Here is a 15,472-nt window from a genome sequence, read left to right on the forward strand (position 1 = left end):
GCTACTCTGAATTTGTTAAAAATTACTTAATCCAAAATGTTTTAGGGGGCTTCTAGTACTTACATTAGCAGCACTGTTATAAAATGTATTCGGACTGTCAGTACAGCTGAGTTCAACTTCCAAATGCTGAAGTTTTGTGTTTTTTGAAGGCAGGGTGGGAGATCAATGCTGGTTTTCTACCAGCTTGTTGCAGGAATATTGTTGGCAAATTTGTGGTGTAAAATTGTAAAAAAAATGAACAATATTGCTCAGTGCAGACATACCTTCCTGACTTTATTTATGTTTTTAACCACTTTCCCTTTTTAAAAATGAAAAATAAAAAATTGTTTCCTAGTGAAGTTTTAAAACTTTACCGCCTCTTCTGCTTGTTCTTTGCTAGAGCTGTTCTCTTTTTATTCATGCTGTGATCTGCCCCAAATCCAAACCAACAAATCAAGTTAGCAATTTAACTGAAGTGACACTGACGGAATTTCTACAAGCAGTGTCCTTGGAACTCAGGTATGTCTTTCATGTGACATTTTTTAGTCCCAAATTCCCTGAAATTATAGAGAACAGATGTATTGTTCAATCTGAAATGAAAAAGAATCACTACAATGCCTTGATTCCTCTTTTGATAGAGGGCTTTACAGTTTCAGTCTTGAAATGCTGTTTATTATGGCAACACTGGCATTGCCATGGCTTATTCTTCCCATGGTTTCTCTGTTATAAAGCATTTACTACAAAATGCATAACAAAAAATACAAAACATTAAAATAGAGAAGAACAGACAATCCTCACAGACTCTCTATATGGCTGGGAGATAATTCCTAATATGTAATGCATATTGTTATTTTCATGATGCTTTAATATATCATGCAGATGCAAAGTAATGCTGAGCTTTTCAGTCAGTTTATTTCTTAGTAGCACAATACATTGAGGGCTTTCATACATTAGTTTCTTCAGTGATTAAAATAACATATGGGATAAGGGATTTCTCCTCACAGGAAACCATTTCAACTTGCATGAAAGTGGAGAGAGATCTGAGAGGACAGAAATCAGTCATTCTGAGTGCATTTACACTAGTAGTTTAGAGGTTAGCATAGGTGCTTTTCCTGATGTAAATTCCTTAGAATTTGTACCTGATGAACTGTAGACAGCAACTTTGTGTATCTCTCGTATAAAGAAACAAGATTCTTTCTTTGAGATGATCTGAATAATAAAAAAAAAATATGGCATAAAAATTATCAAGCAAAGACATGTTTTTTTATTTTTATTTATTTATTTATTTTTAATACAATAGTTTTTTTGCTAGCTCAATTTAACCCTATCAGTTCTCAAATCAGAGTTATGCCAATATAGATGGAGGAGCAGGACAGGTGGTAGGAAGATCTTAAGACAATATTGCCATCAAATCCTTCATCTTGCAAAACCACAGCCACACTGTACTTGTTTCTCTCTCCACAGTTTGCTGTGTATCCTGGCATAACTGCTGAATATTAGGTGTGGAGGAGGCTTGTTACTATCAAAGCTGATAGTAGAGCCCTTTCTGTAGAGCCCTTTCTCTCTGAGGTGCCTGTTTTTCTTTGTGCCTTACTGTACTTTAGCACAAACACAAATCATCAAAAGCTCACTTCAATTTGTCAAATGCTAATTTTAGAACTGTGAAGAAGCAGAAACCAGCAAGCATTTTCAAAAGATGTTCTATCAGTTCAGTGTTGCCTTTGACCTCAGCAGCTAGTCACTATCTGGGCCTTGCCAGCTTGTTCTTCTTGGGAAAAGAAAGTGATAATATAAGCTGGGGATTTTTCCTGTTGTCAATGACTCACGCAGTGCATACACAAGAAGCCTGGCTTCCTCTGGCTGTAGGTGTCTTCCCTACTCAAAGTTTTCAAGCCTATTTCCAGCCTATTTCCTCAACAAAGAATCCTAATTGCTCCTTCCATTTAGGGTGAATGAAAGGTACTGAACGTGCTTCAGAGCTCTAAACAGGTCTGTGATTGCCTACAGATGAGAGCCAAGTTTAAAGGCAGCCATTAACATCGTTCCATACAGAACCCCGCCAGGCCATGGCCAGGAAGATGTTCTGCCTGAGAAGAAGAGCAGCTGCCTCACCCTGAGGCTTTGTATGTACTCTCAGCTGCTGCCATTTACAGAACTGACATAGCTTCTCCTGGTAGGGGGAAAGCAATGAGACATAATCATATTTATTATGATTAAGTCCTGATATAACCTAGATTTTATTTGGAAAGGCAAAAAGATCTATTAAATACACCCTATATAAATATTGATTTTTCAAGGCTTTTTTATTTTTACATGGGGAAAGAATCTGTAGCAAAGAACAAACAAACCACCATACACTGAAACCAGGTTGCATTTAAATCTGTATTGATGTATCTGACTACAATCAGATTATATCAAGACTGGCCATTTACTTTCTTGGCTTTTGTTGAAGAACAGTTAAAGTTAGTTTTCATAATTTCCATATTTAAATTAACAAGCCTTCAGAGGAAGTTAAATCAGAATAGTTTGACTTGGAAGGGACTCTGAAGGATATTTAGTCCAACCCTCCTGCAATGAATAGGAACATCTACAGCTAGATCAGGTCTCTCAGACCCTTCCTTTTCCCCTGCCTGACCTTGACTGTCTCCAGGCAAGGGGTGTCTCCCACCTCTCTGAGCAATCCATTCCAGTACTTCACTACCCTCATTGTAAAATACTTTCTTTTTTTTCATATCCAACCTAAAGCTCCCCTTTTTCCATCTGAAACCATTTTCCCTTGTCCTATCTAATAAATTTTGCTAAAGAGTCAGAACATAAATAATAATATAACAGAAGGTAGATGATAATGTTGTTGTTTTATTTTTCCAAACAATGCATCTTTAAAATAAACATTATTCATAAGAGTGACTGTAGCAGAAATGCTAAATCATGACTTGAACCCGTAATTGAGCACCTGGTGGGAAGGCAGGGCCAACCCATGGGAAGTCAGGTGAAAGGAATGCACCTGAAGGACAGGAAGGGGTGCACCCAGGATCCACCCTTTCCTAGACCTCATTTAAGGGCTGGCAGGGGGAGGCAAGGGTGTTTGACTGGAGATTCTTCTGTACTTGAGGCTTTCTGAGGGTAAGCAGCTTCTTTCCTTTGTTGTTATATCCACAGCTGTTGTATTTGAGCAGATTCTTGTTTGTTGCAGCCTGGGACCTTACTGCTCTGCTGTCAATGATTCACTTTCTATCATGTTATGGTGTCTGTCTTCAATTGTTACTTGTCAACAGTGACTTTTTTATGAATAGCCATTTATGAACCAGATGCTTGTTCATCTTGAGTAATATATTATAGGCTCAAATTTAGAAATGTAATTTCTTTCAGGAAAGTGTATAGTATATATTCACTTTCTACTGATTTGGGAGATTTTGCTGTGTATTTATGGCTAAGCATATGATTAAGAAACTTGTGAATGGGCATGTATGCTGAATCACATTGCATGGTTTGCTGCTTTGGAGTTTGTGTAAAACAAACAAACTGTGCGTGTCATATAAACATCAAATTATTAGCTGAATTGATCCTCATGCTACTTTATATATATTTATTATTATTATTATTATTATTATTGAGATATTATGGTGATAAGGATTATTGGAAGAGCTTAAAAAAACAACATCTCATCACATTCTAAGGAAATAAGTAAAAAGCCATAGAGGTCTTCTTCTGCACCTGCATTAAATACTGCTTTTTAAATGTCAACAAACTGCCAAAATTACCCGCTGTGGGATCACTGGTTGCAGCATGTAGTTTGTGTGGACTGCTATCTATCAGAAAGTCTAGTTTCAGTCTCCAGACAGAAAATCTGAACCCTTCCTAATTCTATCTGTGGAATACTTTTACCACTCAGCTACACTGACTGACATACCTCTCCTCAGTCTATCAGTACAAATTCCTTTTGTCTCTGAGTTTCTAGTCAAGTAACAAAACAGATGGTGCCCTTAATACCATTTAAAGTGGAGTTAATTCTGATCTAGGAGTATTTTGCTGTTATATTTCAGTTCCCCCAGATGTCTAGAGAGAACTTTAGGCATTAACCAAGCAGGAAGGTTATGCTTTTTCCTCAAGAAATATGTATTACAGAAATATTTTTCTTAATGCACATTGAAATGTTAGAATATTTCCTAAAACAGACCATCCACAAAATGAGGAGATGGGTTAACTCCTGTATGAGTCATGTGCAACAATAGAAGAGAACTTAATTTTGCTCAAGTAAATATTACAGCCACCACCTTCCTTTACAGCAGTGAGCAGCCAAACTCCAGAAACCTCACCAGAATATCAGCTATCAAGATGACAATTTCTGGGACTCCAGCTATTTATTACTCACTGTAACTGGCTTGGCAATATCCTGCTCTTTCTACTTCCTAAATACAGGATCAAATTTAAAGCTGTGTGAAGTCAGACAAGGAGAAATAGTATGGAGTTAAATAGCACAGATGTAAATCAAACCCTAGAAAAGCAGAGTAAAGAACAGTTTTAGGGTACTACCGTACTACTATCAGCTGGCATTTTTTACTTTTTTTATGTCTTGATTTATTCAGGAGTTTAGAAATTGAGGGTTTTCTATTGATAACCAGTGCATTAAATACGTTAGCAAATTAATTCAATTTCAAAAACATAGTTTCTACTATAAATCATGCATAAGCATTTCAAATCAGCTCTAATCCTGTGCTCTGTCCATTCCAATTCCTTATTACACCTGTCTGTTTTAAACCTCTTCATCAAACGTTGAAATAAATCCTGTTGGTGTGAAAGATCTTGCCCATTTTAAAAAAGAAAGTTGAGTAACATACTAACAACTACTAGACCCTTACAGACTGAATTGCCAGGACCAAATTTCTAGGCCTAAGGAAGATGAGTATGTTGTTACTTTATGTCATCCTTGACAAGTGGTGGAGTTGCTGTGCCTGGAGGCATTCAAGAAATGTGTGGATGTGTCAATGAAGGATGTGGTTTAGTGTAAGCATGGTGGGGATGGCTTGATAGTCTAACTAGAGGTTCTTGAAGACCTTTTTCAGACTTAATGATTCAATCAAATGGTAAAATATGCATCAAACACTACAAGTGCAAGAATTTTGTCAGTTTGTACTGATGATTCCTAGTTGAGGTGTAAAATGCAAAAATACGGTCACAGCAAAAAAAAAAAAAACAAATGAATCTTTTGATGTCAGTATTGGCTACATGGGAGTTCCCACACTGAAACGTATTTACACAGGGACTGAATTTAAGACGTTTCAAGTGGAAGTTGCAGCAGAAGATTCTTAAATGCAAACAGATAAAATGAATGATAAGCTGCAAGGGTGTGTATTTTTTCATGAAGATTTCTAAGAAAACTGAAATAAGTTTTTCAAAGTTGTCATTACAGTGTAATTTGATAGCAGATGGAATAGGACTGGCTAATGTAGGATACTTCTTGTTTATAAAATATAATAAAATAGACATCTATCTCTGTATGAACTCAGTTTTGGCACTGGCAATTTTTGGAAGCTGTAACAAAATTATAGTAGAAAAAAAAGAGAATAGGAAACAGAAATTAAATTTTTGAGACTTTTTTTTTCATAAAGAGAAGTTGCTTATACATTCAACTTCATGCTATTTGAGGCAGGGAATTAATTGAGAGGAATTCAAGAGATCTGGATTTAAAATAACTTATTTATCTTCAAGCACCAAAGGCTTTTAAGTAAATTAAGCTTTAAGGGACTGAGAGATGCTCTGCTGGATTGAAGATTGAAACAATGAAAGTACAGAACTTTGCAGTGTAGGGAGATCACAGATGTTCTCAGAATCCAGTGCTGGGGCCATTGTTGTTTACTATATTCACAAATCATTTGGAAATGGTTTTAATACTGAGGTGAGAGAAAACTTGAAAGTTTCATTAAGCAGCTCCTAGCATGCTACATGATATATCTCCATTTTTCTCTTTATAATTCATGCACCTTAAGGTGTATACTGTTGATCCCAAAGTGATGAAAAGACAGACTGGAAAATGGGACCAGAAACAGGTTAAGGGAAATAAGGGAAAACTGAGCAGATTTGGAGGGGGGAAAAAAAAAAAAAAATTAAAAAAAAATTGAAAAGAGAGAAATTAATAGAATGGCTTGGGTTGGAAGGGGCCATAAGATCATCAAGTTCCAACCCTTCTGCCACAGGCAGGATAGCCAGTTGCTAGGTCAAGTACCAGGTTAGATTGTCCAGGGCCTCATACAACCTGGCCTTAAACATCTCCAGGGGTGGGTCATCCACAGCTTCTCTGGGCAGCTGGTTCCAGCACCTCATCACTCTCTCAGTAAAAGCAAACAAAACAACAACTTTCCACTGACATGTAATCTTAATCTCCCTTTCTTTAGATTAAAACCATTCCCCCTTGTCCTGTCACTATTTACCCATGGGTAAATAAAGATGGGTAAAAACATGATTTCCTTCATGATTATAAACTGCCTTTAAATATTAGAAGGTCATAATGTAGTCTTCTTCTCTTTTCCAGACTGAACAGAGTTCCCTCAGCCTGTCCTTACAGGAGAGGTGCTTCAGCTTCTGGATCATCTCTGTGGCCCTCCTCTGAGCCCACTCCTAATGCTCTGCATTCTAAGGATTTACTAATACAGAGTAGGGGGAGGTATTCAGATGATGGCACTATATGAAATTATCAGGCAGTAGGTTTACAAGAGACAAGGAAAAAGGGTGTTTTTTCCATACAAAACATCATTTAGGAGGTGAACTTAAAGTTTTGCATAATGAAAATTTAAATGAGAAAGTAATGAGACATTGACAAAGAGCAATCCATCAAGGTGCATTAAAAGTAAGTTTCTAGACTTCATCCGCATTCAGGCTGGACAGTGGGATGGCATATTAGGGAATGTCTACTTTTTAGTAAACTCATATCTCTCTCAGTGAATGGTATATATGACATGTATGATCATCTTATTCTTTTAGCCTTAGAATAATTTTTTTGGGGAGTAGTGATTTATTCTGTCAGGACAAAAGATTAGATGTATTTTTGAGAATCACTTTCATGGCATTGTGAGTTATTATGATATTCCAGTCTCTAACAATTACTGATAACGAACATCTATTGATGGTGCCTTTTAAGTTATGACCCATTTTTTTGTAAATTTTTATGGGAAGTTCCATCTCTTTTCAGGTCAAGGTCTTCCTTAATTGTTGACATTTAATGTTTGGACTGTTCATCAATGTCACTTTTTTTTCTTCTGGTCACTGCCAACTCAGTTTGGTCTCTCACAGGAAGAATTCATCATTTTAGATTATACTGAATGGTAGTAGGATGTGAAATCCAGCAAGCATATATCATGGCATTTCTTTTATTCTTTCACTTTCTATTGTTTTAATGATAATTAAATGTAACACGGATAATTAGATTTAAAAAAAAAGTGTGTATATATATATGAAATATATATATACGAAAAGTTTTCTCTATTACACGTGACCTTGTAATGCAGCTTTCTCTGTTACTAGGATTCCTCAAATGGGCATATTATTTGGTGAGAAGTATGGTTATTTTTTTGCTTTTCACTTTTTATGATCTGATACAAAATTAGAAAAATCTCCAAGGATGATGAGGACTGCAGTATTATTAGATGTAGTTGTCCTTCATGTGCTTCTATGATATTCTAGATCCCAGTTATTTAGGTATGTAGGTTTATTTGTATATAGTATACTTGGCACATACAGGACTCAGGTTCCCACATAGTTTTTAGGAAAATAAGACCTAAATTTCATGCTATAATTTCTGATACACAGACCTTTTGTCCATTAATAAATTCATTTGCTACTCTCTTTGAGTGCAAAAATAATTAAAGTTATGTATAGCAAATAGATAAATACAGAACAAAACAATTCAAAGGCAAATTGAAACATACTCAGAACAGTGTGTTGAACAATCTGTGGTAATTAACATATCCTACCTTAAATACGTTAAAAAATCCCTTACAGAATAGAGAAGTTCCTCACATGCAGCTGTTTAGCTATTCCCCGTGGATAGGTTTTGCAGCTCTATGTTAATACACACTCTATCGCGATCTGTCTAAAAACATTTTTGATTCTGCTCACATTCAGGGTGATTATTTTAACCGTCAATTCTGAACATGAGGGATGTCTAAGTTATAAACAAAAGCATATTAGTACAGAGAAGATGTGCAGGAAAATCTACCTGGGGAGATAGGGAGAAGATGGTGTAATTACTGTTATGGATGATGGGAGGTGGCTGTATCTGTCACCTTAATGGGACTGGAAAAACAAATTACACAGCTATTCTGTCTTGGTAAATGTAAAAATTAACAATCCCATGGGGGAAAAATGTGCAACCTTGTAGTAATCCTGTGTGTGAAGCTGTGAGATTTGGGTTCCTTCAGGAACAGCTGGAAAACAATAAGCATATAACAAATTAGAGCATAAAATTTGAGCCCTGCAACATGCAGAAGGGCGTGGGTTTGCCTTGGACATGCTGGCTACTAAAACTGTGACTGAGTATCTTGCTGGTTTTGCACCTCACTTCTTTTCAGGGAAGCTCTTAAATTACCATTATGCATAGCCAACTACATGAATATATATATATATATATATATATATATATATAACACTAATAAAAGTTTCTGCTAAGGCAACAGACTTTAAACAGTGGTAGCACAGCTGCCTCTTCATGATCAACTTTGTCTCAAGTCTGGGAAGCCTGAGAGAAGGGTGGGATGAGATACACCATTACCCAGCACGAAGTCAAGCTGATCCCAAATGTTCTAAATTGTATCATTTAAACATCATACCGTGACAACTGTGTTTTGAATTACTAGCATGAAAAACTAGATTTGTAAACTTTGCAGTACCTCAGATGAGCTTGAGCATGGGCTGGAAAGAAGCTGTCCCTTCCTTGGAGAAAAGAAAGAAGTCTCTGTGGGAGATGGCCTGGCAGGATCTGTGAATGTGTATTTTGCTAAGATGTTTCACTGCAGTACAAGCCAGGGTGAGAATCTGAAGGACTGTTTGGTGTCTCTGCCACAGCCTTTCTCCTAACAATTTAAGTACTCCTTTGCTCATTCATGTTCTTTCATGCATCTTGTATTAACTGTCATATAAACTTAGTGGCTTACTTTGGTGCTCTGGATTTCATAATGTAGTAGTGACAGCAAAAGCTCAGTTTGGAAATATGCCTTTGTATAGATCTAGGCTTTGATCAGAGTGACCTAACAAGGAAAATACAGGAAAGTAAATTTGCAGAAGTTGTAAGTAGGATCTCATCTAATAGGAAAAGTTACCATGTATCTACTAAGAGTCAACCTGGAAGCTGAAAAATATCAGAAGTGCCAGCTCCGTAAATCAAAGTCTCCTAAATCAAACTGAAACCTTTAGAAAAGTGTTGCAAGGAGTGCAGGCATGATGAGCCACTCCACTGTTACCCTTCTGTTAAAATCTGGTAAACATAGGGATGTCCTTCTGTGCAAGAACATGGCTTATTTCTCTGCAAATACATTGACTTCATCTTTTCCAGTTAAGCGCCTTGTGTGTAATTATGTGTTCAAGGTTTCCTGTAACTCAGCTGTAAGCTTTTTCTATCCTTTTGTGAGTAAAAGTCACAGTTGAAGGTGAATTTTGTTTAACAAATGCTGTGTTGCTGAGTGGTGAGAACTGACCTTTGGAGAATGTGGAGAAAAGATTTAAAAATAATAATAATCAGCTGTAATCTGTCAGATTCCTGAGAAAAGGTGAAGTAATAACAGCACAGTAACAGTGAAAATTAGCCTATGAATTCTGCATTGTAACTTGCTAATTTTAGAGAATTAAAACATTTATGAAATAAATGAATTAGTCCATTTTGAAGAAGAAAAATGGTTGACATGAAAGCAACTTAACTGGCTGATGGAAAGAAATGTTGGAAATCTGCCTGTACACTACAGGAGGATACTCTCTATAATGCAAGTGTAGGTCTCAGAATAATAAAACATGGCTTAAAATCAGCTGTTAATCTGCTCCCTGAAACTTCACATGGAAGTATGGAATATTTAATCTATCTGATTATTTGTCAACGAATTGAATGTATCTAAAAGAAAATTAGATTAAATTGGGGGGTGGGGGGGGGGGGGGTGGGGGGGGAAGGGAGGTGGGGTGGAAGAAAAAGAATTGTAAATACATGTAACAACATGAGACAGAGGAAACTGAAGGCAATGGTCATCAAAGAGGAATGGTTTCAAACTAAAAGGGGGGAGATTTAGATCAAATATAAGGAATATATATTTTCATAATAAGGGCAGTGAAGCACTTGGACAGGTTGGCTGTAGAGGCATGTGGTGGATGCCCTGTCCCTGCAGACACTCAAGGTGAGGCTGTATGGGACTATAAACATCTGATATAGCTGTAGGTGTCCCTGCTCCTTGCAGTAGAGTTGGACCAGATGACCTTAAAAGCTCCCTTCCTAATCAAATGACTCTATACATCTATATGACACTAGATGTACAGAGTCAAGGTGTTAGAATGAATATTCCTGAATTAAGATTCCAATAGTATTTGTAGTGTGCTTTTCAAGAATCATCACTGCTTGAGTCATAGCCATTATGATTAGATGGAAATAGCAAAAATTAGTTAAAATTTGTGCATAGAAAACACAGCAATGTAACATTTGATATTTTATCAGTCAAAAAAAAAACAAACAAACAAACAACACATCCTCTAGGTAAAGGCATGAAAGGCACAACTCAGAAATAGTGTTTTGTAAAAGCCCGGACTTAGAAGATATAAAGAAGGTATAGGGAGCAGCAATAAAAAAGGTTTTGTTTACTCTAGCCCACAGCTGTGAAGCCACTCCACTTGCTATGCACTTTACACAGATTTACAGTGCCTTTTGTACTGTGTGACACATTTACTCAGTGGCCCCAACTAAATGTTAACAACTTGGTCACAATCTTAATATTAAATATGGTGCAAACACTAACTTGTTATTCATGGGTCATGAGAGAAACCCAGGGCCATGTTTTTATAGACTTCCAAATAGTCTTTAAATTTACACCTGTTGGGTTGCAGGTACCCAGCTCCATTTGGCCAAATACTTAATCAAAGAGCAGAGATCCTGAATCAAAAGAAAATTCCACACCACTTAAAACATTTTGCTTTCCAATAAAGATCAAATGGCAGAAATAAATTCTTCTGTTCAAAATACCATGGAGTCTGAGGAATTTCTTTTGACCTTCCTGCCATCTATCTTTAATATCATAAGGCTAATTGCTCAATGGGAGATTTTATCTCAGTCTTCTATAATTACTAATACAGGCTAATATAAGTCATCTTCCAAGCTCATGCAATGGTTGTCAATCAAAATACAAGCTGAAAGTAAGAAACAATTGTGAAACACACACCTGACTGAAAAGTGATTTATCAGACTCTACAATGATATTTCTTCATTATTCTTACCACAGGAACAGCTGAAGAAACATTTCTGGACTAGCTATGCTTTGTGGAAGATACACACACCAGCAAGTAGGTAATCTGCAGGTAAGATAATGTGATGGAAATCTTCTGCTTCTGTCCACATAGTGTGCAACCTCCAGAGTCTGTGCTACAAGTCTTCTGCTCTTTCTCTTTGCCTTTCTTCCAGTTTTCGTAGATCCTTCCTTGTGCTTTGTGTGTTTGATCCTGCAAGCAGCAGCCCACACCAGATGGCTGCTGATTCTTGAAAGAGATGTTCTCAACTGTCTGCCCCTCAGCAGTAATTCTTGCACAGATCTTCAGTTCTCTGCCAGCTTTGACAAAATGTGCAAAGTTCAGTACATTTGTAATCACCACTTAAAATTATTTCAGACTAAAATTGTTCAGGAGGTTCTGAAGTTATTAAGAGCACTTGGTGGAACCCATTGTTTTTTGCTTCATGGAGATCTTGCTTTCTGAGGCCAATCATTCTGACAGAGATCTTTTTACAACTTGACTCTGCAATGAACAGAATCAGGCAGGAATTAATACAAGAGGGTAAGAAGAGTTTAATTTGAGATAGTGAAGAGTATTCAGCATAGCATGAAGAATACAGCTGCTCTGATAAAACCAGAAAGTCTTCATTATCATGGCTCCCTAAGAATTTATAAGTAAATTCAAGTTTCTAAGGAGACATGTAATCTTTTGTTAGATCAATACATACAACTGACAAAAAACAACAACAGAAAAACAAAACCAACCATCAAAACAGCAAACAAGTTGTCCTGCACATAACTTTATAGGCATGAAATACATGCAACGGTCTTCATAATGGAATACAGTACAGGTTGAAAATTATTACTTGGAGTTTAATTTGACAATTAGAATTTTGCTGCCTTAGTAAAGAAGGGAAAAAGAAGCTGCTGCTATAGCCTGTGTAAAATGTTGTAACAAGACCAGAGTTCAATAGAGCAGAAGATGACAGTCTTGTCTGTTCCAAAGCTTGTCATTTTTTTCAACTATATTAATTACTCTAACAGAAGCTCTACATACAAAGCCAATGTAGGAGTTGAAGTACAATGAAGGCTATAACTAAAACAAGCTCACTGTTTAACATGGGCATTTCTCAGCTGTGTCACACTGCTTGAAATTGTTAGTGATACATCTCACTTCTTATCTTCCAGATCATTTAATTAGACACTGTTTGCAGCCGTAGTTTGAGAGGCTTTTGAATTTAAGAAGAAAACATAATAGCTTTTGGAGAAATATAAAATTAAAAAGCCATTGCAGCTTTGTGGAGGAACAAATGCAACCACAGTCTGCAGTTATGCTCTGGATAGTCCAGCCACAGCTCTTGAGGATAATTACCTGAGACAACAGAGGTTAAGTATGCCAGCCAAGGCAGTATTTTCAGAATCCTGCTTCAAGGATAAAATAAACTGCAGAACAGAAGTGGGAATGCAAAACTGTTGTTCATTTTAATCATGACATAGTGTTCAGTCCAGGCAGGAGTGGACTCCTTACCAAGTCTTATCTGGAAGTAATTGTAGTTTCCTGCACATTCTGACAATATATTCCTCCAGGGGGATCTGACCCTGCTTCTACCTTTCTGTATGCTTTCTTTTTATATTTCACTTCAGTTGAGAACTCCTTGTTCATCCATGCAGGCCTTCTGCCTCTGCTGCTTGATTTTTATTTTATTTATTTTTATTTATTTATTTATTTTGCATACTGAAATAGATTACTGTTGAGCCTGGAGGAGATCTTTGGAAATCAACTACACTCATGAACCTCTCCTCTCTCCTGGGCTGCATTCTGTGGTGCTCTTCTTAGCATGTCCATTAACTGGTTGAAGTCTGCTCTCCTGAAATCCAAAGCTGTGATCCATCCTGTCGCTCTTAGGATCCTGAACTTCACTATCTCTTGGTTTTTTTAGCCAAAGTGAATCCCAGCCTTCTCACTGCTGATCAGTTTTTTCTTGATTGTGAGCAGGAGGTTTAGCAGAGCATCTTCCCCCTTTAGCTTTTGAATCTCCTGTGTCAGAAAGTTACCTTCAACGGGCTCCTGCATGATATTGGTGTGGCTAAGGCTCCCCATGAGATTTTGGTCTGTAAGCTGTTTACAGTTGTCTGAATATCTCATCTACTTTTTTACTAACCAGTCTGTAGCAGACACTGATAGCAATGGGATCATTCTAATCTCCAGTTCTGAGGCAGAGTTCCATGCATCCCCGACAATCTGTCATGTGATTCGTAACTCATCTTCTTCAACATACCATCCTGTCCTTCCTAAAAAGCTCATATCTATCCCTGCAGCCTCAGATCTACAAAGCCAGACTCTGTCAGGAGCCTGCTCTGCGTCAAGTCACTGCTGTGACCTTGTACCTGCTCCCATGGGTGCTAGGGAATCATTGCTGTGCACGTGTACACCAACATCAGTTTCTGACCAATTTCTGTGTGGAATTCCAGATTAACAGTTCCATCTCCTGGCTTGCAGAAGCCATGACTACAAGCTATACACTGGACCTTGGTTGGATAGGGGAGAGGAAAACACAGGCTTTGAGCCCACTGCATTTTGAGGAGCAGAGTCTGCAGTCCAAAACAAGGAAATTGTCAAAATCAAGCTGAAAGAGAAAGAAAAGTGGGAGAGTAGCACGGTTGCCTGTCTTGTAATAGACAGTAATTAGGACCTATCTTATAAAGATTCTGATTGTAATTCTTCCATTTTATGTGGGACAGAAAATCAGCAATAAACCAGTCAAAAAATATACTCATTAAAACAAGATCTACCTTGGTAAGGGATTTAGTTTTAAAATAAGCCTGGGATAGCATTTGTACTGTTTCCTATCTCTCTCTGTGAATTTAAAGGTCTGTAGTTGAAACCAGAGAATCTGGAAATTGCAGATGCATTATCTGATCCAGAACTAAGATACTACTGAGAAGTAACAATTAGTTCAGCCTGGTGAACTGACCTAACTCCACTCCAGTGTAGCTGCAGAGAGTTATGTGAAAGCTAGTGAGAGCAATTTTGAATCTTATTGCTACCTTGGTACCAAGTACAAGACATAATCTCTTTGCACAAGAAGGGAGAACGTTTCTGAGAGCAGCCAAAATAGATGCCAGTTTTGCATAATAAAATCAAACAAAAAAATCCTTCAGGGAATATGGGAATGAGAAAAGTCTTAAAAACAGGTTCATTAAACCATTTTCTAGCCAAGTACAAACGCTGAACAGAAAAGAAGAAATTACAGCCTGTATTTTAAATGTTACATGTTCTTACTGTCATTACAACCATCTAAAGGAACTAATGTTGGTAGAATTAGTGCCTGCCTCTCTGCAGGGAAAGCAGGCTCAGACAGGGCTCATTATACTGTAAGTGGAATGGCCATTTGTTAGCTATTGATTGTGATTCCAGTTATCTGGAGACTGCTGTGCTGTCAGATGCAACCTGGATTTTGTGCCCTCTTTAGCTGCTCTTGACAGTTACTGGATGTGGAATCCCCACCGCAAAAGCCATGTGGGATGTGGGGGACTGTCTTATCCTGTTGCACAGTATAAAGTATATGCAAAGCTTAGAGAATGAACGTGGCAGCTCTATTTCTTTTCCTGAAGGAAATGCCTCAGCAGAAATAGACACCATCCTTAACAGGCTTGTTATAAACAAACACATATGCATAGATGATATACATATATACATAAATGTAAAATACCTAGTTATAAACATACATATTTAAACACATACATATGTAAATATGTGCATACATAAATTTGTGTGTGTGAGCATGTGCATACATAGGTAGCTATGGCGGCATGTTGTTAAGAAAATGGAAACTGAGAATTAGTTCTCTCAATTCAATATGAAAGGGCCATTTAAAGAAGTTATTAGAATCATAGTACAACCCAGACTGGAAGGAATATCAAAATATCATACATTCTGACCTTTAAATTGACCCTGTCTTTCCTCATGATGCTGGCAAAGATGCTTCTTCTTATGGATGTTTTTTTTCCACTGTTACAATTTGTTACAGGCTTGAAGAACATAC

The 15,472-nt window shown here is 37.2% G+C and overlaps 1 long non-coding RNA gene across 1 annotated transcript; it reads left to right on the plus strand.

Annotated features, from left to right (window-relative positions):
• Positions 1-2,993: 2,993 nt before the first annotated feature.
• On the plus strand, positions 2,994-14,338 carry LOC140248775 (uncharacterized). The gene is made up of 3 exons (XR_011902886.1): positions 2,994-3,102; positions 11,442-11,517; positions 11,621-14,338. It is a non-coding gene; the product is annotated as an uncharacterized lncRNA (long non-coding RNA).
• Positions 14,339-15,472: the final 1,134 nt, after the last annotated feature.

Source organism: Excalfactoria chinensis, chromosome 2 (assembly GCF_039878825.1).
Source record: "Excalfactoria chinensis isolate bCotChi1 chromosome 2, bCotChi1.hap2, whole genome shotgun sequence".
In the NCBI taxonomy this organism is placed as follows: Eukaryota; Metazoa; Chordata; class Aves; order Galliformes; family Phasianidae; genus Excalfactoria; species Excalfactoria chinensis.